Here is a 23,511-nt window from a genome sequence, read left to right as displayed (position 1 = left end):
CTCTATTTCAGAAACTGAGAAGGTTCCACCTTCCAGCACTTTTCTGCTGAGCAGTAGAATAGTTTGCAGTACATAGGGTTGGAGATCTGTCTGAATTACAAATCTGAATGAAAGGAATCGGAGGACCTAACCCAAAGGCCTTGCAGTTCTTGGGAGAGAGAAAGTCTCCTTGTGATGCAAAGCAGCACTTCCCAGAGATAGACCCATGACTGCTCTGCGCAGAGATAGTGGGAAAAGGAAGGCTGAAGCACCTATCTGAAGGATTACATGCACCTCAAAAAGGCAAAACACAAGCAAAAGCAACTGCATAGTTAGCAACTAAAGAAACTTTTGAGAAGAGACATGGTCAGCCAAGCTCCATAAGAAGTCCAGCGGAGATACAAGTTGACATTTCCAAGCTCTAGACTGAACTACTGTAACAATACTGCTGAATCTTATGGGACTCTTGAATACGAAGACCTGCATGGGATGAAAAACTAGGCAAAAAAAACAGGCATGGCTGTTAATCGTGAAAGACAAGTGAGAGTGAATAAATGGAACAAATTTTTATGCTGCAAAAGAATCCCCAAAATTTCTCTTGCGGGAATTTTTGTGGTGATTTGGAGACATAATTACCTTTCTTTCATGCCTTTTTTTTTTAATCCCAAACCACTTACAACCTGGAGTTACTTCAGATGGCATGAATATTATTTCCAGCTCAGGAACTGGGGCAAACACTAGGTCCTCATCCTAAAAATCTTTATACATGTGTCTAGTTTTACAAGCATGAGTAGCAGTTCCATTGCCCTGCAGGAGGTTTGACTAAAGGTTGTGTAAGCATACAGGTAATTTTATCCTTCTGTGAACTGAGAAGATCTGTTGAACCTTCTGAGGTTAGCCTACCCATAATAAAACTAGGTCATAGTCATCTCTTGACCACAGTGATCTCTTGGTTGCCATTTAACCTGGTGCATAGTGATCTCATGATAGGATATGCAAAGTCTTTACTTCTTAAACAGTCATTTGAACACTGTATTTGTTAAAAGGAAGTTAGCGTGTCATTTTGTTATCCAGTTTTTCATGGGTCTTTTACCAGACTGAAAATTTCACCCTATTTTCCTCCACTGTCTGAATGCCAAGCTGAGCATGGCTAATGTTGGTATTGTTTTGAATTACACGTGTACTAATCATTACCATAAAAACAGGTAGCATTATGGAAACACATAAAGTGCTACACTGCAGGTGAAGGTAACACCACGCTGTCAATCATTGCTTAAATGCGTCTGGTGTAATGGCGTTACTGTAAGAAGGCCACGGTTCCTCTTTCTGCACACAAGTAATTTCATGTGGAGTAGGAAACCCTGGGTCTTCATCTCCCTTCCAATTGCACGTCACCTGCTCAAAACCCCCTCATAAGACTATGCAGAAACAGCAGTTGGGAAAGGGTTTTTTGGTGTTTTGATTCTTTTTTCTATTAAGCTACAAAACCTGTGAGGGTTTTTCCCAGCAGAATTTCTGGGTTTATTGATTCACAAGTAACACTTAGAAGTTTTGAAGGATTTCTCAAAATCCTGGTTTCCAGACCAGTGACATTCTTCCTCAACTGTTATCTTCCAAAAATGTACTTTCACAACTATTAAGTATCAGGAAATTTTGGTGTTCTGAATTTTGCTAAAACCTGCTTTCAAAATTCAGGTGTGAAAACTGAGTGTACTACAACGGTTGCAGTCCCAAGGAACCCAGTTTCGATGCGCTCCATTTCCAAACCCTACTTGGAGCCTCTCCTGACTCCTCAGCCCAGTCTGACTGCCTGCAAGAACCATCTCCACCAGAAGCTCTGGGTTTGAATTAATTTTCCTCCTTCTCTGAAAAGCAGCCTTGGGCCATCACTGCCTTCAGGAGCTCTGCCCTAGCAGCACGATGGCTGCCATTCAGTGTCCCCCTTGCTGGTTAGCAGATGTACTGCTGGCAGCTGGCAGGGGCAATGGGTATGGGCATGCTCCCTTGCAAGCATTAAGCAGCACTGATTTATTTGCATTATGCTGACCCAATAAATACAACTGATCTTGACTCTGTAAACTGGAGTCAATCAAAACCAAGCAGAAAATACTTAATGGGAATGAAAGAAAGCAAGCATAAGAACGACATAAACAAGAGGTATGAGAGCTGTTTTCTTTTGTGATTTGTTAAAATAAAGGGGAGACCAAGTAAGTGGTGTGGTGCGCAGTGGTGACAAAAAAATCCTCAAAGGTATGACCATGCAGCATTTCTACAGCTCTTAATCAGTTAAAGCTTGTACCAATATGAAATCTAAGGAGAGCTCAGTTTTTATTTCTGACACAGTTTTGCAAATTACCCTGGAAGTTTCAAAGAAATACTTTTTCCTATCAGAATATCAGAATGGTTTAAACCAGATTAAGAATAAACTGCCAGAAATGCACTGTTTTCTCTTTAAAATAAACCCAAACAAACAAATAAAAGAGTGAGGCTTTCTGGATGCATAGAATTTGATACAAAAAGCATTTGAAAGTATGTCCCAGCCCTCAGCATTAGCTTTTGGCTTCTCTGCACTGAAGAAGAAAACTAACTGGTTTAAAAAATGCATATGAAATTTCCCATCTGGCTAACAACATGGATGTTTCTGCTCACTGTGACAATCTGAAAATGCTGCTGAGATGTTTGAAAGTCAGTGTTTATATCTAAAAAGCCAAATCTTCCACAGCTAAGGTGGCCCTCCCTGCTTCCCAAGGATATAAATTCAGACAATAAAGTACATCTGAAACTCATTTTTAAAGGTGCACAGCCATGTTATATGTGCTTTGATAAGTGCTTTTTAAAATCCATCTTCTTGCACTGATGCAAGTATTTAATTTCAAAGTTGTTTTTTTCCTCCATCAAGAAACATTTAATAGATGGGGTTTAAAGCATGTAAATCTCTTGTTTAGGTTTACCTGCTAATCAGCTTAGCATTGCTAAATACATGTGTCACGTGAAGGTATACTCCTACAATTCTTAACTTTCAAAGGCTTCAGGTACTTTGGAAAAACTGATGATGTTATGACAGACAGGTAAAGAGCACCATAAAGCTGTCTGGTAGATATAGTGTATGCAGAAGCAATTTGCCTTCTAAAACTCTGAACATGATATTCTCTAATATTTCCTGGCAGATCTTCAGTAGCTAGAAAATAAGCATTTCCATATGTAAGAAAATATTCCTTTGAAATGTAGATTTTTCTTTACAAGAAAAGAACACAGAGAGAATTGCATTTGTAAGCTAAGGGTTCATTATTATTTATTTTTCTGCTTTGAAAAATGTTGTGCATTTCCCATACAGCACTTAGGTGGTAACTGCAATACTAGTACGAGTTAAATTACTCTTAATAAACCTCCTAGCATTCTTTGTCCACTAAGAATAATCTCTCAATAAACAAATTTTGGCTAATACTTTAGCTCCTCACCGAATCCTTGGATTATGTTAAATTTAATAAACTGCAGCATACGTTATTGCTTTCATCTAAAATTTAAAATGTGTCCACAACATTGTCTCTCTCTGTTCCATTGCTTTTATAGGGTGTTTTCCCCTTTAAGGAAAGCAGTTTAAAATGGTTGCTAGTCATCTCAGTTGCAGCAACCACATGATGCAATCTATTGTCAAATTAGTGGGTGGCAGCAAGTGGAAACAGATTTCACCAGCAATAAGGCCCATCACATGATTTCATCTGTTCACAGTCATACAATCTATTAGCCCGTTCCTCCTGTTTGATCTGAAGGCCCTGTCCACATGGAAGCTGATCTGTGCTATCTTAAATGCGACTGCTAAATAACAGGGTTTGTCTTTGCCGTTGGTTTTCACTAAGTGGCATTTTGGAAGTGTACAGGGAATTAAACCATTTAGCACAGAAAACTTCGCACCATATTTCTTAAGAGTGGGCCAAATGCACAAATGTTTTGCCATGTCAAAACTAAACTTAAACATAAGAGAAATAAAACATCTGCAAAAAAAGACCAGATGTAATTAAAGTCTTATAAAAGGTTATACTTTTAAAAGCTGAGCCTACTGTATATGCTTATAATATGTAGATGAAAACCGTATCTGCAGTACAAATAAATTGATCTCTCTAGTATTAAGGTAGCAGTAGTCACGTATGAATCCGAAAAAAGATGGGGGGGAGCAAAGGTGGAGAACAATTTGGTACAAAAATAGCTAAACTTGTCATGTAAATGGAAAATTTAAATATTTCTAACCAGAAACATTTTATTTTTCTTACAGAACAGTGTTATGAGACTTTTGACTTCTAATTTTAGGTGCCATTAAAGTCATGATCACAAAATCTAAAGCAAGTCAGGTGTTCTTCATTCTTTTCAGGTTTACAAAATATCTTCAGCCCTGCCTGGTTCAGTAGAGCCAACAAATTCCAGGTCCCACGGCCAAGATCTTGGCTTTCCACATTTATCTTGTAATGTTAATATGAGGGAGAGTGGGGAATAGGAAGCAGCAAAAAGCTTGATCAAAAAACACAGTGAGGATAACAGAAGACAGAGGTTTGCATTTGCCCTCCTGTATACCATACCCGAAAGCCACCTGAAGCAGTCAAAGGGACTCTCCCACCCTTGTACCACAAGCATTTTCTGTTTCCCAAAAGACTTCTGGAAAACAGCAATTGTCCTGTGCACTAATAATCTACAGGAATGACCATTTGTTAGGGAGTGCAAGTTCTCTTCTGACATGTCAGCTCCAGGGAAACGTGGTTTCTCAACCCCCTTGCTCATGGCTAGACCTTTAACAAAACAACACAGCATAACTAATTGCCTGCAATATTGCTCTACAATAACTATCTATCCCAGTTTGGAATGAGGACGAATGTCATGTTTCTCAGAAATGGCTCTCAGCACCCTAGACCACCAGCTGAACATTGATTAGTCATGAATAATGTGATTCCCACTTAATAGGTTGGTCAGTTAAATTAAACATAAATATTTGTGCTGTCAAATAACATTCAAAGGCCAATGCATAAATTTTTTCTGGAGAAGTAAATGTCACAGACTTTGTCTTTTGGAGAACTGCAAGGTAATGTGCAGATCAATAGGATCACCGCTTCCCTAAAACTATGGAAATGCTAGATACAGTACACAGCATATGTTTGAATTTCTCAGCCCTTACTCACATTGACATTGACTATGAAAAGAATTTGGCTATAAAATATATCTGACAACACCTAATGCTGCATCCTCTATAAACTCTTTCCTCCGGATCTAAGTGTGGATCCAATTCAGAAAAGTACTGAAGCACGTGCTTAACTTTGCTTGGGTCTTAAGCTCCGCTGAACTTAAGCATGTGCTCAGATGTCTTGTTGCTAGATTCACTGCCAAAACTACTTTATTAGTGAGGTAGTTGCACAGACATAAAAATACAATGGACTTGAGAGATATGAGACAGAAGTCCTCAGTTTGAGAGTTAAAGGCCCTTTTTTTGGGTATGTAGTCATTCATGTAAACAGGTCTGTAGTTAATTGTATTTCATTGCATTTCAAACATATCTGTATTTCATGTAGTCATTCTTGTAAACAGATCTGCTTGCAAAAAAATATTTATGCAAGAAGATCAAGTATTTGCACATCTAAGGACCCATTTTGCATGGGCAAATAGTTGTTTACATGTATGGATGAAAAATAAGGATACATATATACGCAAGTGACTCTGAAATCTTGACACACATTGCCTTACAGGATAAAGCTGGAAGAAAGTCAACAGGCAAGAATTATCCAATTAAAAGTCCACAGTCGTGTATGCATTTGGAATTAGTTCTAAAGGCTCCGCAGAAAAAATCTACTGCAGTAAACATTTCATCGTCACTAATTCTGTCCAGATCCATTCAAAGCATACCCTCTTCTGATCCATTAATACATTTGGACTGAGAGGAAAATGAGCAAACTCTTCGTTCAGAAAGCTGCCAAAATAAGACTGATCTTGAGACACGTGTAGTGGAAAAATATTGGGACTTAATTCACTCTGAATGAAAAGAAAGAAGCAGAAAAACCAAAACTACTAAGGATCTGAGAGAAAAATCTGGCTCTTGGTATTTTAAACCAGAAAAAAACCCAACCCTGAACATGTACTGGTTGCTATAGAGAGAACCTCTTACTTTCAACCACAATTGCAGATGTGGTGGGATTGAAGTGAATATGTATGTCTGATAATATTTAACAGCTATATAAAAGATGCATAAAAGTGATCTGAGATATTTCCCACCCCCCCAAAAAATTAGATAATTGTGAGTTACGTACTGACTGCCCAAATGAATATAGGAGCATTCCACAAATAACAGACTTAAACAAAACACAACAGTCCGCCAAACAGTAGTGCTTGCTTAAAGATAATACTGTAAAAAGAGTAAAAGAAAACATGCATGAAACAATAGTCAAATGCAAAGAATTTACACATAGTTGCCTGATCTCTCTTTGTGGGAAACCATGAAAGAAAGTCTGCAGTCACTAATGAGAGACAAAGACGAACACAGCTTATCGCTTGGTGCAGTAAAGCAAGTTCACTGCCAGAGTATCCACATCTCATTCCCCACCCACATCAGTGCTGGCTTTACATTGTTAAGTCCCTCCTGACATAAATAAAGCTAACTTCACAATCTTCCTTTGTACAACTGATAGTATAGTGTGGTTAAAAACTCCCCGCTGTTTGAAGCTATTAATACTTTCAGATTGCAGTAGCACTGAGAGGCCACTGATCAATCATTCTGTTTAAGGCAAAAATAGGGGAAGTAACAGTATCTGCCCCAGAGTTTAGACTCATTTATACAGCTTCATCAGGCAATATCTGCACCATACTCTATATTTACCTCCTATATAATTCAGGCCCAAGTTCATCGGCAAAGTGCTATTTTTGCAAGCCATTTTCATGAGGGTTTGGATGGAGAATCATAGAATCATTTAGGTTGGAAATGACCTTTAAGATCATCGAGTCCAACCAGTACTGAGTCCTGGAGAACATCACTTGTGATTGGCCATTAACTGGATTTAACTCTGTTCACCACCACTCTTTGAGTCCAGCCATTCAGCCAGTTTTTCACTGAGTGAACAGTACCCCTGCCATGAGAGCTGGTTTCTCAAGGAGGATGCTGTGTGAAATGGCTCCAAAGACTTTACTAAAGTCTAGGTAGACAACATCCACAGCCTTTCCACCATCCACTAAGCAGGTCACCTTGTCATACAAGATCAGGTTAGTCAAGCTAACCAGATCAGACACAAAGACAGGCTACTAACGCTAAAAACAATTTTGGGATTTAGATCTGGGGATTTAGAATCCATTTCCCAACCACCAGCGTTGGTTTCGGTGTAGCCAGCCTTCAGGGGCAAAATCCTTGGGTATTTGTAAGATGAAGCACAATCCATTAAGGAAAGGCACAGTGTGCTGTGACCACCTGGAACAGCAGAGGACTGGCCTCGATGAGTAAGAGCTCAGGTTACTAAAGAGTATTTTCTATGGCATTCATGTATTTATCATTCTCAGTCAGTCCAAGATTCACATAATGTTGACAACTGTAATATATTCTTTGTAAATTGCAATTGGATCTTTGAATCTCCAGACAGTTGAGAAACTAGTTTCTCTCACCTGTTTAATTAACCATGTCATGTTTTCCAAAGAGAATTAATTGTCTCAGTGAAGCAGTAAGGAGACTCAAAGGTTCGAAAGAAAAACAAATATGAGCACCAAGCAGAGTAAACATTTATCCAATAAACATTTTCACAGCTGAGTTTCAAACTTCTCATGTTCCAGCTTCTTATATTTTATAATCTCATCCCACTTGGTCCTGGCACCACAGCTCTTTAAGATATGCCTTGTGGGAAAACACTGCCTTGGTAATCAAAACATTTAGACTGTGAAAGAAATATAAAACAATCCTCAAGGAAGTTTTATGGTGCAGTGACTGCTCCGAGACCAAACTGTAACTTTTCCCTGCTTGGTCCTTAACAATTGATTAATAGAATTGGTTTTATATCAGGCTAACTCTACCCTGATCAAGTTTTGGCAAACGTTCCCCTTGAGTAAAAGCCAGTAACTCTCCCGGTAACAAGCACAGTGCATCTTCTCGTTTGCTCTTCTGCCCCTGAGACTGGCTGTTGCTGCTTTCCATAGCCAGAGTTAACTCTGAAAGTCCAATTTTAACCAAAATGAAATTGCCTTTTTTTTTTTTCCTTTTTTGGTAACTGCTTTCATTTCTGCTTTTACCACTTTTTTTTTTAGCATTACTCTGAGAATGGAGTAAACAGTTGCACGTGAAAAGGAGAAATGAAAATGATCTTCAGATAGCTGTTCCAACAGTGGAAAGCATTTTTAGCATTCAGCTGTGGTTACATGATGGAAGAAAACCTTTAGGGTATCTGTGAGATGGGTAAAGTGGCAATCATTGAAATGATGATGTTAATCATTGTCGATTCAATCCTGAGAGGGCTGAGGCCCTTCCCAAAGACTGAAAGTTTCTATTTCTCTGTAACATGATTCCTCACAGAATGTTAAAGGGAAAGTCCAGCATTTTGCATCTAAGCTGAGCAACTTCTTCCTTAAAAAAAGGAATGGGGATAAGTCACGAAAAATACACATGCATTCCACGGACAGTTTCAGGGTTTTTTTTGGGGGGGAAGTGTATTCTGTCTTTGGAAATATTCTGATAATTTTGCAAGCTTTATGATTATAGGCTTGAATATTTCTCAGTCCTTAGAAAAACTGCTGCAGTACCTGAATTTAGAAGCAGGTTTTAGTGCCGATCTCCCCAAAGATTTTCTAGCTGTTCAGGTCAGATATTCAAAAACCAGACCAATATACCACAGCTTCAGTGAAATCAACGGAGATAAGCCATTTATCATACCCAGCTAAAGGTCCCCCTTTGCATATTTCAGCTCTAAAGAGCAGTAAATCTCACAGAAAAAATAGACAGCATGCTGTCAGATAAGTTTATTTTCGAAACCTGATGATATATTAAGTATGGTTTAAATTTTGCATTAGTCAAACAAAACAGAGAAACACCTTCCTTTGGTTTGTTCCATTCTGGTGTGGTTCAGAGTAAATCCTGAATGATTAATTGATGCTTTAATAATTCCATGTCTGTATGTCCTCATTTTCACTTTTCCTTTCACTCATGCTTCTGCATGTGCGTGTCTTATTTAAATCTGCTCATGTTCTCCTTCACTAGATGGCAAAATTCCTACAGTTGCACTTCCCTGGTTTTCTGAGCAGCAAAGGCCTCGTAGCCCCTGTGCAGTCGTGGATGTCCAGCCCTTCTGAAATCAGGCTCCAGGTATCAAAGAAGCCTCAGCAATGGAGCAGATTATATAATATAGAATCTTTTGATAGACCCAGCCTTTCTAACTAACAAAAAAGCTTTCTCTTCTTGTGAATAAAGGAAGAGAATCAGGAAGTCCAAAGAGGTATCTACTTTGTTGGACACTACCCCAGTGCTCTGAACAGCTCACCAACACATCTCAAGATGCAGCACAAACATCTCCAAACCAGCCCAGCAGGCAGTGTTGGAGGTAAATGCATTTACCCCATTTGAACCACGTAGGTACAACTGGTACAACCTATCTTTTTGAACCAGCATCTGCAAGAGGCAAGACTGTGATTGCTGCTTGTTCAATACCTGGAGATGAAGGCTTTGAGCTTCCTCACCTGCCCTCACTCACACACCTGCTCCTGAGCAGCCACAGTCTGGCCATCAGTAAAAGCAATAATCTTTACAGCATGAGAAACAAGCAAGCTGCTGAGCCTCATATGTACCAGAGAGCCATCATGAGGAACTACGTGACTTTCTTTAATGATGTGCTTATAAATCATTAAAGTGACATGGTATGGGCTTGGGGGTTGTTTTGCAAGCTAGAATGGGAATTGTAACATCCACATTTCAAAACACATGCTCACCCTTACACCCCCATTTCCTGTGGATGGCACCCAAATTTAACCTTTCATTTATTCAAGACCAGTTTCTTATATTTATCTGGTAGAATAAGCAAACAGCTGACTACAGCAAATCCAGGGAGCTCTTTTAAAACTGTCTGCTAACATCAAGATAAGTGCATTTCAGACATCCCAGAGGAACTTAAAAAATACACCACTTACCTGCTACCAGCTGTTTCGCTTACTTTTATTTTAGTGGAACTGGCATAGACTCATCTCAGTCCTTTGTGACCCCCAAAGTCTGAAACTGGCCACATCTCCGTTGTGTTGAAAGCAGTGCAAAAAAGCAGACCAAGAGGAGCCTGCTCTCAAGTTGCTTTAAGATTTCCCAGTCTGTCTTTGAGGGGCCACATTCTCCGACAACTGGTGGCCAGGCACCCAAGCACACCATCAGTTATCAGAGTGCTCACCTGGGGCATACCACAATGCACACACAGTAAGGGCCGTTCTACAGGTGATTTAGGTATACAAAACGGGTGTCCCAACAGTACACTGTCATAGGCGCTGGGGGCTTCAGTTATGGGATGTGCTGCCTTGGGGAATTAAAAGAATTTGCCTGTTGCAGTCTCAGTGCACTTAAATCGAGACTCCAGAGTTACTGCTCGCAGCTGACGGAAGACCTGTAAGAAGTGGGTGATCCAGGTAGTGACACAAGTAAGCCTTGTTCTGAACAGCAAGGCCTTAGTTGAAAGCTGGCCCCTATAAACGAAGAAGTAACAATCTAGGGAGATTCAGAGCTAAACATCCTCTTTAAGGGCTTTTGTATAGTAGCTCTCATGTTCATGGGAGGAATGGGGAGGTGCAACCATGTAATCTATCACATAATGAAGAGCACATGCAAACCCTGGCAGTGACTATTGAGGGTTATAACCCTTTCTGATTTGCAGTCCTGTCCCTATATCCCACAAATCAGTGCCTAGGTTGCCTGCAGTGTAATGGTTTGGACCCGATGTATCAGGAGCCCTGTGACCAACATGTTGCTCTGAAACACACAGGTGCGGGACCTCACACATCACCTGTGATAAAATTTAGACCTGACCGTGCTTGCAGTCACACTAACCCCTCAGCTGTGATGTGTAGTGCAGATGCTGGCTGCTGCAGTAGCCGGGCAACCAATTCTTACGTATTTCTGTATTTCTTTCTGGAAGCTGCAGCTTCCTTCAGTGACTAACACAATGCACTGCTTTCTCCAATGTAGCTACGTTAGTCTTGGCTGTCAGCAGGTAGGGAGGTGTCTGCTGATGGATCAGATTTGGGTTCTTGTAGCCATTGCTGCTGGTCATATTGATGTCCTCTCAGCAAGGGTTTTTTTACCTTTAATGTAACTTTGAACATGCAGGCAGTGTGTCACAAATCATGACATTCCAGTTCCCATTCACCACAAACACCTACCTGCCAGTACTGAGTGCAATGTCCAATGGCTCTTCACCGCCTCAGATTACAACTGAGATTTGGGATTACCACGAGAAATGGGTGGCTATTCTCCATTAGCAGGAGTTGCAGGACCTTTGAAAACCTCACCTTAAGAACATGTCTGTAGGAACTTCAGGACAGGCCACCATGTTTGCAAGGGCTGGCCCAAATAACTAGGGCTTAATAGATGTTCTCTGGATAAACCTGGCTCCAGTATTTACGCCAAGCTTTTCAGAGGGTGGCAAGTCTGGGGAAGGGAGGGGCTTTCCACACTGCTAGTCCCATCTGAGAACTTTTTAATCCTTATTCCTGTTACACATTTCTATGCCTGCCAACCCGCAAGAAGGTTTGAAAGTCAGCCTGACCTCTTGTGTGTCTGATCTAGATCCAACAGGGAATGAGATCAGGGAGCTGTGAGAAGCAAGCTTAATGGGGAGACTGCTGCAAATGTAGCAAAACAAATAATAGAGGCTCGAGGTTTTTTGTTGTAGAAAATACAGTGCTGTGGCTTTTGGGTGCCAAGAGGCAGTGCTTTTAATAGCTACATTCTTTGTAATGCTGATGAGTGGCAATATAGAAAGATGAAAGTAGGAGGGCATTGTATTATAGTCTTACATATATTATGCCACAAAGAAAATGCGGTTGCTGGGTGGGGATTCTTCGCCCTCCTCCTGCTGAGCTATTCATACAAACTCTCCTCTGTGGATGGCAATCCCCATTCCATCTCTCCTAAATCCCAAGGGGTTTGCCAACTGACTTTCAATTTTTCAAGTGGAAATGGCAGGACTGAATGGTGCATTGAAGTATTTCCTCCTACACCTCACTGCTCCTTTAGGAAGTGAGCAGATATGGTTTTTCCAAAAGATGTACGCCATCTCCTGGGAACAGTAGAAACTGCAAGCCCCTTATATGGAACCCCCCTGCAAACTGTATTTGCCTCGTCTTGGAGGGCATTATACAACCACCAGAATAAGGTCTGCAGAGCTAGGACTACCTTCTACTTCTAAATTTGTTGAACTGCTCGCAATTTATGGCAGTAAAACTCAAATTACATTGAAAATGTCGTCATACATTTCATGTGTCAGGAGATTTGAATGTATGCCAAAAAGCATGACAAACTAAAATACGTTAATACATGACATTAAGCAGTCACAAAGTTGTCACGGGACTTAGCATACACTGATGCAATGTTTTAATACAAAAGTATGAGTGCTGAAATGTAGCCCACAGCATTGCTCTCATGAACCTATTTTGTCCTACAGGACAAGTGCAAGAGGCAGAAGAAAAACATCAGAGATTTCTCTCTGAACCACCGTATGAGCCTTTAGCACACAGGAGAAGATAGGTTTATCTTAACTCATAAACCCCAATTTGCACGTGTCAAACAACAGACTCATCACCCTTAGGCTTTTTATTTCCTACAAACATACCATTAAGCTTTGCCCTGTCAAAAGACATTGCACAGAATAAAATCCATGAATCCAAATAAATATATTTTTGCATTTTGAATTAGCAGGTGTACAGGTGAATTAATCTTTTGTCTTTGAACTGGCCCTTAAAACAAGCTAGCTACTTAGTGCGGACACGTTCTCAAATTAATATACATAAGCATGGTTTCATGCATAAAATGGTTTTCTGGCTTATGTCTATATACCTGCAAAAATCATTAAAATAACTTAAGTTCCATAAAGGTAGAACAGCATCTACTTTTAGGTAATTAGAAATGATTCACTGTATGCATGTTTAATTTGTGTTTATCTGGTAAACACTAGATTTAATAATCTTAGGTTTCTATCACTTTTATTCTCTTCTAAGGAAAGCAAACACTCACAACACATGGTCTTCAGCTTGAACTTAAAGACTAGAAATGAGAAACCAGCAATGACTCAGATGATGAGCTCGACAAGAGATAACCATGTTGATCACCCACATTGACTAGTAGCTGAGTTTCAGCAGATGTTGTCTCATAACTCCCTCAAGTCATGTCAGGATGCTCTAGTCCTTACCACGAAAATTCTCAACTTCATAGGAATTTTGCTTCACAGTTCTTCTTCATCTGCCCTTTCCTGAGACCTGCTGAGTGCTGTCCTCACCTGTGCAGGGGATCAAGGAGAAGGGTGGGAGAAGGCAGGAGGAGGTTGATCGCAGGCACGGTGCTGGAAATCCCTTGCTAAAAGAAAGCAGCTTTTTCCCTAGGGTGGGTCACCATCCACCTACACAAAAGTTTTAATAGACCACGCTCTCTAATTATATCCAGCAGACTGATTAATAATGTAACTAGTAGTGATCCACCCACAAATCAAATATATTTATTTCACAGCCTTAGGAAAGTCAGCACCCCAGGAAGCACAGGCAGAACTTCACCAGATCACCATCTAGTGACAGTGACCTCTGGTCCCCTGCAGCTGCACTGGGACTGCTCAACCCCTTTGTTCCACCAGCCACCAACACGAGTTTCTACCACTTGACCCCAGCTTAGTGAAAACCTTTTGGCACACTTGCAGGTATGGAGCTATAAAATACTCAAACCACACTTAAATTTTCATGGAGAAAAAGGGTAAGAAGTCTTTGCATGAGCAGGAAACTCTCTATCTTTGGGAAAGCATCTTGATAATTTTAATAGAAAAATTACTAATCGAGGCAAAAAACTCTAAGCAGTACAAAATTCTGTAGACCCACACTTACACCAAGATTTTTAAGTCTGAGCAGCAGGAGCTACACCATAGCTAGCTCCCGAAGAGCAGGTACCTTGCTTGTCTAAAAGCTGCAGATCTATTTGATGTCCATGGCAACTGTGCATTTCTCACAGTTTTGAAAATGTGATCATTTTCATTTAAGCATCTTAAGTATGGTGTGAGGAAGCTGCCTGTAGGACTCAATACTTCGAAGGTCTGAGCTTATACACAGGAGTACCCTGCTGGCTGCCTGCTTATTCTGGCAAGGTGCAGAGAAAATTAGTGGAAAGTTCGTACCATCTAAGTGGATTTCTGCAATGTGCTTGCTATGCGAAGCAAGCATTTACTTGTCTTTTGAGACCATTAATTTTACATAGGTGGAAGGGTTAGCTGAGACATACTGCTCTTTTATAAACCATCATCGTGATGCAGGACACTCTTCCACAGGTTCTTGTTATAACATCTCCATTGTTTGGGATGTCTCTGAAGTAGAAATTTGGAGGTTGGCCAAAACTAGAGGAATAGTATATTTCTAAAGAAATATTATTGCTGTGCATACTCCTTCTCTGAGCTGCTCTTTTCTTTCACTCTCTCTGAAATTGCTTCTCTCAACAATGCTTATGTTTTGAATTCTAAATCTTTAAAATTAAGACTCTGTGTTTACGTGGGTGGTTGATGCATCAAATTTAGCCTAGTGATTAAAGAAAGGCTATTATATTTTATGGTGTGATTTAGTTTACCTTAACTTCCCATTTGCAAACTCCACTTGACAAAGAAATAAAAACTCTTTCTGAAGCTACTGAACTGCGAGAGTTAAAATTTGGCTAATGTCTTTCCTCCAAGGCAGTATGTAGAATATTCCAGGTCCCCCATGAAGTCACCTGGAACACAATGCACTTTCTAGAGTGATTTTACTGCAGAAAACTGATTACGCAGCCATCACCACTGGTGCCATCAGTCTGGGGCTCTTAGTGGACTACACAATCCTAATTGTAGTATGTATGAAGATTTGTTATTGAAAGAAACAAAGGTAACTCTAAATATATTAAGAACTGATGATACGCAATAAACTGTCACTGTTTTAATAGTCTGTATTCTCAATGGATTTTTACTCTATGCAGTGACATTATGCAGACAATACAGTACAGGTGAGCTGTTCTTGGCACAGAGGAGTTACTATTGTTTATGACCATAAACCAATTCTCCCAAACTTCATCCCTGACCAATTGAAAGATACAAATATCAAATAACCTTAAAAATGTTTTGAATTGAAAACTAAAATCACACTGACAGCAGCTCTGGGAAATATTAAAGGTAGAAAATGAGGGGAAAGCCCTCTGATGTTATATCCCAGTGCTTCAAGAGGACAAAAATCATCAGTGTATTAAGACTGAAGCAGTTGTTGGTGTGGCTTTGTTATTAGTATTATTTTTCCTCTTCCTGTTTAATCCCACAAGCTGTTGGCTGCTGAGTACAGGCTCCCCAGGCTGCTGTTGGAAAAGCTGGCATACGTCATTACAGAAATCTTCCTTCAATGGACAGCAGCAGTTAAACATGCCCGACGTTACCCAATAAGGAAGCTTGCATATCGGTATCAGCGGTGGGAAACAGCAGAACCCAAGAGAAGGAGGGGGAAGGAAAGTTTGAAATATTGCAGGCCATTGAGATAGATACAGAGCATGGAAACAAAACATGTTTTATTTATTTGGAAGGTCAGTGCCCTCAGCTGGAACGGAGGTTTTGGAAGTGTATTAGAGGAAAAGTTTAATCTATCACAAGCACTAGCTAAAGCATGTTTAAATTCTGTTTATGAAGCAGTTTCCGGAAATTTGGGCAATGTGAGTTAGGAAATGTAACCACGTTTATCTGGCAGACTGCAGAAATAATAACAGCCGAGGTTTAGGTATAATCTTTTCTGCAAAAAAAAAGTAAAAATCCAGCAAATCTCCATATGAAGTGACCTAGACAACATCCTACTCCCAGATCAGTTAAACTGCTATTAACAGTGATGTAGATGAATTTAGCTTCAAACAACTATTTTCACATGCCTTTAGCTTAAACCTAAAATGCCTGTGAAAGATGAAGCAGTCAGGCTTGTCACAGAGCAATAAAATAAAAGGCATTTTCTCTCTGGCATGTCTTTGATTTCGTTTTGAACAGCTTGGTTCAGTCAGATAATTCTGTTCATAGTTACATCTATTTAGTCTTGGAGTAATGCCATCAAAATCAATGGTATTATATGGATTTACACTGCTTAAAGAAGAGGAAAATACGTATATTACATCACTAGATTTACTCTAGCAATGCATTTGAACGTGCAGCTAATGTGCTAATGTGCTAGGTTATTTAACCGTTACAGAGAAGAGACAAGCACAGGGCCATATTATACCAAATATTATATTCTTTTACTTTTCAACACTTCCATGTATGACTTGTCTCTTTTCTCACACATGTGGGTGTTTGTCTTTGAGGCCACAGTACATTGCATGCACACAACATACACAGTCAATGCTCAAAGAGGGTTAGAGAGAGGGTGTTAATGTGTGCTCAATATTAAAAGGATAAATCACACTCCAACCTGATGTTTTTGCAGTATTCCTTGCAAACTCCATTGTCCTCTTTGTGTGAGTATGCACACGTTGTGCTTATATGTTCACACTCACTTTGGGTGTCAGCTGGTTAAAACTATCTGTGGGTTCATGACACCTACAATTTATCTAAGTGCATATGAAACAATGTGAATAATACAAATACAACAAGCAAGGAACATATCCGTATGTTCTGAACAGTATGACAAAAGCCAGGTCAGCAGTAATAAATTGCTTAAAGAGTGCCATGTTGGAAAGATAAGAGAAAAGGCCTCCTCTACTATAAGTAGAAAGTGTCCACTCAATGGCAGCTAGCTTGTCATTAGGAAAATGTTCTTCTTTTGCACTAGCACTGACCACTGTTTTTAAAAGATGCAGAATAAAGTACTCTGAAATTAGCCTGATGAGTCAGAAGTAGCTGTTGAAGCACATGCAATCATACTGCTATTAGGTTGCTTGCTGGTTTACAGTAACTACTCCTATGTGCAAGGGTAGGTGTAGTGAAAATAGAAAAGGTGTGGTATTATAATGACAGTACTGTGTTTTCATAGTCTCCCTAGTGAAAGAAATTGACAAAAAATATAGCTCTTTAGGGAAAGAAAATTAAGTTCCAATAAGACAGTGTGTTGTGGACATTCTGTAAGGTAAATTGTTGGTACGAAAAATGGTGTGAATGAAAATTGGAAACCCTGGTGTTTACTTATATGTATGAAAAGAAATAGGTCAGTGACTTTGTTTCCATGGTGACCATTATTGAAATAAAGCAAACTGACACCAATACTGATTTATATTTCTATTCCGCACCCTTTTAAACAATCATTTTAATCTGAGGCTGCTACTGTATGTAAACAGGACATCAGAGTGAACTTCCACAATATGATCTTCAGAGGCTCATTAATGAAAGAAAGACCTAAAGAAAGAGCTGCTTTGGAACAGTTCTGCTTTCTGAGCAGGTGCCAGTTCCTACTATCCTACAGTAACATAGCTGACATGCTGCAAAGTAAAAACTCATTGGGAATTATTAGACAAAACTAGTTTCAGCAATGAAAAAAGAAACAGATTCACCAGATCCACATTTCCCAGAAGGATGGCAACATTTTCTGCTTTGGAAAATTTTTGCATGAACAGGCTCTTCATGTCTGTGTTTTCCAGTCAAAACACGACACAGAAGCATGGACTTGAGCTTCAATAGTTTGGTGACTATGAATCATTCCTGGGTTTGCTGGCAACACAGCCTCTACTTCGAAACAAACAGGTGCTGTAGTTGTTGGGGTCTGTGACTTCAGGAAGACTTCGGTATCTAAAGCAGTGACACCTTAGGTGATTCTGAGCGCAGGCACATTTTTATAGCTTTAGTAATCTTAGTCTTATTCTTCTTGATGCTCACTTCCCAAATATGTAAAGTGGTAATTAAAACAGTTTCCTACTTCACAGAGATTCAGTGAGTTTAAATTCATAGAAGATTTTAAGATGAACTGATAATAGGTACATATAAACATGCTAGAAAGACAAATCTCACAGGTTTTCAACACAGCCTACCAGACCAAGGATATCAACCTTGTTATCTTATCATAGCACATAAGAAATAGTAGAGATATCATGTTTGATTGCAATGTCTACTGGGTACGAACTGTTGTGGTTATGGAAACGGTGGAAAAGAATCAACTGCAATACTACTTGTGACAACAGGATCAGCATTTGGGACAGGTTGAGTGTACAAAGTTTATTTTGTTTCCCAGTACCCTTATGAGGAGAGGCTGAGGGAGCTGGGTCTCTTTAGCTTGGAGAAGAGGAGACTGAGGGGTGACCTCATCAATGTTTACAAATATGTAAAGGGTAGGTGTCAGGATGATGGAGCTAGGCTTTTTTCAGTGATATCCAGTGATAGGACAAGGGGCAATGGGTGTAAACTGGAGCATAGGAAGTTCCACGTTAACATCAGGAAGAACTTCTTTACTGTAAGAGTGACAGAGCACTGGAACAGGTTGCCCAGGGGGGTTGTGGAGTCTCCTACACTGGAGATATTCAAGGCCCGCCTGGACAAGTTCCTGTGTGATGTACTGTAGGTTACCCTGCTCTTGCAGGGGGGTTGGACTAGATGATCTTTTGAGGTCCCTTCCAACCCTTGGGATTCTGTGATTCTGTGATTCTGTGATTATAATCATAGTCGATAAATTTATTTCAGTAATGTAACTAGTGAGGAACATCCCAAGTCAGAGTTGTATTGTTTTTGCATACGATACCGCAGCAACCCTGCTGTTTCTCTTAGCACACATGAGAAAACAAAAGATGATGGAACACATACGCACTTTTTAAACCTCAACCTGTAAAAGCAAAGCAAGTACAATGAGATGTATTTATCAGAAAATGTATACCTATCTACAAGCACACAACTCTCTAAGGAAACAGAAACATAAAGAACTGAAATGACAACTATTAAGCAACATGAATGTCTGTCTCCCTGTTTTGCCTGAAGTTTGTGACTTCAGTGGAAGCACAACTGGACTAGCTGCTTTTATTTATAACAAAGGAAATGGTCTTCCCCTCAGCTTGAACCTAGAGCCCAGGATGCCTTTGATTGCAATATTATTGGTCAGGATGAGATTTTGTATTTTATACCTTCTTTTTTAATGTCATTATAGTGAGTTTCAAGTGGAGATATGGATGCCATGAAATTAAAAAGCAGTGACAGACGTTGCTACTGCTCAGAACTTTACTGATGATAGCCCAGTGCAGTCCATTTTTTAATACTGATAGTGATTTCCTATACCAGGGTTTTGCTACTGGAAAAACAGCAATAGGTAATTATGGCTACTGATCATCATGTGTGTTGTGGTTTAGGTCAAGTCAGTAACTCAGAACCACGTAGTCACTCGCTCACTCCCCTCTTTCCTCCCCCCTGCTCCCAGAGGGATGGGGAGGAGAACCAAAAGAATGTAACTCCCATGGGTTGAGATAAGAACAGTCCAGTAACTAAGGTATAACACAAATCACTACTGCTACCACCAATAACAATAATGAAAGGGAAATAACAAAGGAAGAGAATACAACCGCTCATCACCCACCGACCGATACCCAGCCTGACCGAGCAGTGATCTCACCCTTCCACGTAACTGCCCCCAGTTCTACATCCTGGGCATGACGTGCTGTGGTATGGAATACCTCTTTGGCTAGTTTGGGTCAGGTGTCCTGTCTCTGCTTCCTCCCAGCTTCCCCTCCTCCCTGGCAGAGCATGAGACTCACAAAGTCTTTGGTCAGAGTAAGCATTACTGAGCAACAACTAAAAACCATCGGTGTTATCAGTGCTGTTCCCAGGCCAAAAGTCAAACCCACAGCGCTGTACCAGCTACTAAGAAGGAGAAAAATGACTGCTACAGCTGAAACCAGGACAATGTGCAACAAGGTGTAGGATGGAGGACCACCAATTGATCACAAGATTAATTTTTAAATAGAAGAAAAGTTTTCTTTTTGAATTCACTATATACCAAATGGTATCATTCAAGGGCATTAAGATATCTGAGGTACTCGGCAAATTATTCTATAAGTAAGATGATAACAAAATCAGGGTAATGAGAAGAGTTCTTTTTCTATCTCAATTCAGTAAAAAGGCTGGTAACAAAATGTCCTGAACATTTCATGTAATGCTATGATGGTTATCTTCCTATCCTACAGGGCCTCTTCTCCCAGTCTATTTTTTAAAGACTTACCTCATCCATTTTAATCATGTGGGGTAAATGCAGATTCCTGTAAATTCCAGTAAATTTTTTGACTTCTTTTGCTGCTAATGCTAAGCTAGCTCTCTTTCTTAAGGCTGCTTATGTCCTAGACATTTTCTCAGGAGATGTCACCTCCCTGATGAGGGAAGAGATACACTCCTTGATGTACACCTTTTTGAGGGTTGTTGCTCTTTCACCACACTTAGGCTCACTTTTTCCTCTCTACATGTGCATGTACATGTGCAGATAACATCTGAAGTTATCTGAAGGCCTCTGCTTTTGTTTCTACATGCTTTAAAAAGTTTCAGGGCTTGATACAGTCATAAACAGAAAGGAATTAAGAAAGATCAATCTGTGTACCCTTTGTTTCAAACTCAGCCCACTAAAGGCAAAGGGATAAAATGAATGGTTAATTCTGATCCATCTCATAGCTCTTTGCAAAATCCTACCTTTTGGGCAAGCAAGGACATTCATTTGAATTCCCAGTGACTATTACAGTGATATGAAACTGTAAATGCCTGCCATGAAAGGATATATTCAAGACAAAATGGCAGAGCGGTGAAGAGAAGCAGATGTCTTCTTATCAGGGATAGTTTCAGAAAGAGTAATTCAAATTTGCCACAATACCAAAACACGGGTGACTCATCAGGGGTCACATGCAACTCTAAATATGCAATAAAGTACTAAATTATTTTTATATAACATCCTTAAGTTCCCACAGTTGTTTTTTATTTAATTGGGTTTTCCATACTAAGAAAGATAAACAAACTAAACCTCAGAAGATTATCTTTTTTTCTTAACCATTAAATTCTTCTCTCAAGAAGGAAAATGTCTGTGAGCTGAGGAACATGTCACTTGACTTGAAAATGGATCATTAATATTGTTCAGAGGGTATAGTGCACAGTAAGTTAGAATCACAGAACCATAGACTAGTTTGGGTTGGAAAGGACCTCAAGATCATCTAGTTCCAAACCCCCTGCCATGGGCAGGGACACCTCATACTAAACCATCTCACCCAAGGCTCTGTCCAAACTGGCCTTGAACACTGCCAGGGATGGAGCATTCACAGCTTCCCTGGGCAACCCATTCCAGTGTCTCATCACCCTTACGGTAAAGAACTTCCTCCTTATATCCAATCTAAACTTCCCCTGTTAAAGTTTTAACCCATTACCCCTTGTCCTGTCACTACAGTCCCTGACGAAGAGTCCCTCCCCAGCACCCCTATAGGCCCCCTTCAGATACTGGAAGGCTGCTATGAGGTCTCCACGCAGCCTTCTCTTCTCCAGGCTGAACAGCCCCAACTTCCTCAGCCTGTCTTCATACGGGAGGTGCTCCAGTCCCCTGATCATCCTCGTGGCCCTCCTCTGGACTTGTTCCAGCAGTTCCATGTCCTTTTTATGTTGAGGACACCAGAACTGCACACAATACTCCAGGTGAGGTCTCACGAGAGCAGAGTAGAGGGGCAGGATCACCTCCTTCGACCTGCTGGTCACGCTCCTTTTGATGCAGCCCAGGATACGGTTGGCTTTCTGGGCTGCGAGCGCACACTGAAGCTGGCTCATGTTAAGTTTCTCATTGACCAACACCCCCAAATCCTTCTCCGCAGGGCCGCTCTGAATCTCTTCTCTGCCCAGCCTGTAGCTGTGCCTGGGATTGCTCCGACCCAGGTGTAGGACCTTGCACTTGTCATGGTTGAACTTCATAAGGTTGGCATCAGCCCACCTCACAAGCGTGTCAAGGTCCCTCTGGATGGCATCCCTTCCCTCCAGCGTATCAACCGGACCACACAGCTTGGTGTCATCGGCAAACTTGCTGAGGGCGCACTCAATCCCACTGTTCATGTCACCAACAAAGATGTCGAACAAGACCAGTCCCAACACCAATCCCTGAGGAACACCACTCATTACTGGTCCTACACCCCAAGGTGCATACACACCCCACCCTCTGTGAGTCCCTGCTCACTTCAGCAAAGCTGCCGGCACCTGGGCAAGGGCTGATGAGGGTTTGAGGCTCCCTTGGTGTCTCTCACTGCTCAGAACTGAGGCTCCTGGACACAGGGTTTCCCCTCACTCCCAGGCTGAAAGATGCTCTCTGGAGCTGCTCACCTTGGCAAACCAGAGGAGAAACACAAGCAAGCCAGCCAAAGACTCATAACCGTGAAATTGCAATGCTACAACTGGTACAAAGATTTGACAAATAGGTTTCTCATATGTATATCTCATTTCCACACCTACATCATATCTGTCAGTGAATAAAACCAGTGATAGGTATACCACTACTTTATTGTCAAAATTCTTCATCTATGGCGTGGTGTGGCTTAATATCTAATTGCACATTTTAATTTCTCTAATCACAGACCTCACTTCTGTAAATAGCACAGGTATACTCTTTCTAATTGTCAACATTAGGGCAATTTAGCTCAATGAATTCCACACAGCTCACCTAGAGATATAGAAGGGCATTTTTAACATAGCATTTTTCCTTTGAAAAATGCATTTGAGCTACACAAAATGTAGAAAACACATATGATAGTCAAGCTATGGAATTTGCCCGCAACATAGTGTGCTTTGTGTTCTAGACTTTAGAAGTACAGACAAATTAGGCTCTAGGTAAATGAGATAAGATGCTTTATCTCTGGTAATTTCTGACTATGATAGTGCTCCTCCTTACTCAGAGGAAAAGAGGCATGCTTTCCTAAACCTTGCCCTCGAATCAACCTTGGGCTGTACCCTGCTATCACAGCTATTCTATTTACATATAAACAGAACACATAGTAGGTAAGAAGGTATTTAGCAACATTATGAAAAGTGATCATTTCCACATTTTTTTTTATATTTGGCCAAAAGAAAAAAAACACAAAGCCTAGTCCTACTGCATGACTTGTGGAGAAAGATGTAGTATGGCCACTTGTGCTCCCCTGAGCACTACCTGAGTGAAAGCAGTACAATTTAGCGCAATATGTCTTTCCCAGAAAATGTATTTGAGTAGCCAAGATATGTCTAAACCACTGTAGTGTTTCTGAGCTAGGCCCAGGTATGCCTCGACATGGCATGAACCTCACACTGTGGTGAGGCACAGGGAAAAAAGCCCAAGTAAACAGCAAACCAAAGGGCATGAGTTCCAGTGCATGGAAACCAACATCAAATGAATGCTCTGTGTTTCAACACAGCACACATT

The sequence above is a fragment of the Lathamus discolor genome, chromosome 2, assembly GCF_037157495.1.
Source record: "Lathamus discolor isolate bLatDis1 chromosome 2, bLatDis1.hap1, whole genome shotgun sequence".
Lineage (NCBI taxonomy): Eukaryota > Metazoa > Chordata > Aves > Psittaciformes > Psittacidae > Lathamus > Lathamus discolor.
The sequence above is the reverse complement of the archived record's forward strand: the minus strand, read 5'-3'. Positions refer to the sequence as shown.